Source organism: Sinocyclocheilus anshuiensis, unplaced genomic scaffold (genome assembly GCF_001515605.1).
Source record: "Sinocyclocheilus anshuiensis isolate Anshui unplaced genomic scaffold, SAMN03320099.WGS_v1.1 scaffold737, whole genome shotgun sequence".
In the NCBI taxonomy this organism is placed as follows: domain Eukaryota; kingdom Metazoa; phylum Chordata; class Actinopteri; order Cypriniformes; family Cyprinidae; genus Sinocyclocheilus; species Sinocyclocheilus anshuiensis.
The window spans coordinates 621239-622088 of record NW_015540908.1 but is presented as its reverse complement, the minus strand read 5'-3'; the positions used below and the strand labels follow the sequence as shown (position 1 = coordinate 622088).

At 36.0% G+C, this 850-nt stretch overlaps 1 protein-coding gene across 1 annotated transcript in view; it reads right to left on the bottom strand.

Moving 5' to 3' along the window:
- Window positions 1–356, bottom strand: part of LOC107689180 (solute carrier family 52, riboflavin transporter, member 3-B-like) — an 8053-nt gene extending 7697 nt beyond the window's left edge. The window contains exon 1 of the mRNA XM_016487103.1: window positions 286–356. The gene's annotated coding sequence lies outside the window, so the exon portion shown is untranslated. The remainder of the gene's footprint in view (window positions 1–285) is intronic.
- Between the last annotated feature and the right edge of the window lie 494 nt (window positions 357–850).

Here is an 850-nt window from a genome sequence, read left to right as displayed (position 1 = left end):
TTATACCGCATAAACACATTGCATTACACCAAATACACAACATAATGTTCTTTTTAGCAACGTCATACATATTTTGTAAATGACGTTCGCTAGATTTGTCTGAATAATAGTAACTGAATAAACATAATGACGTAACTTAGCACATTGTTTCTCTGTACAAAGTATCCGGTAATGTGCCAGAGATTTTCTCAGAATTTTCTAGCAACACTAATGTAAAACTTATCAGACTTGCATAAGGAAGCTGAAATCCTCCCATCATTGTTTTCATCATGCTTGTTTACTCACCTGGTATGTTCTTCAGGGTATAAGATGTTGACAGTCAGCGCTCTCTGGATGACTGGAGACTTTGAGAGAGAGGAGGAGTACAGCAGCTCACACAGGAGGAAGCGTCGATCTTCTCCATGAGGAGACTGCAGAGAGAGGCGTGTGATTTCAAGAGGCAGGGTTGAACCCTTTTTGTTCAACAATGAGTCCACAATGACCAAAGAAAAGTTTAGCTTAAAGGAATAGTTCACTCAGTATGAAGCTCATCGTTTACTCCCCTCATGTCGTCCCAAACACATAACTTTCTGTCAACTCTTAAAGCAAACCTTTTAATACAACAGATCATAGTAACCATGTCTATCAAGCTCCAAAGTGGAAAAAAACACCCCTTATGAAAAAGAAGTACATGCTTTTAGAAAGAGCACTTGTTGCAGATATAATATACGTTAAAAGAATATACCTAATGTGAACTGAATGCATGTTTTAGACACTTAACTGCATGTTATTTACAATTAAATATAAATTAATTATAGCTTAATTTTATATTAAAATAGCTGAACTTAAGAGTGATTCTTGACCCACTTAA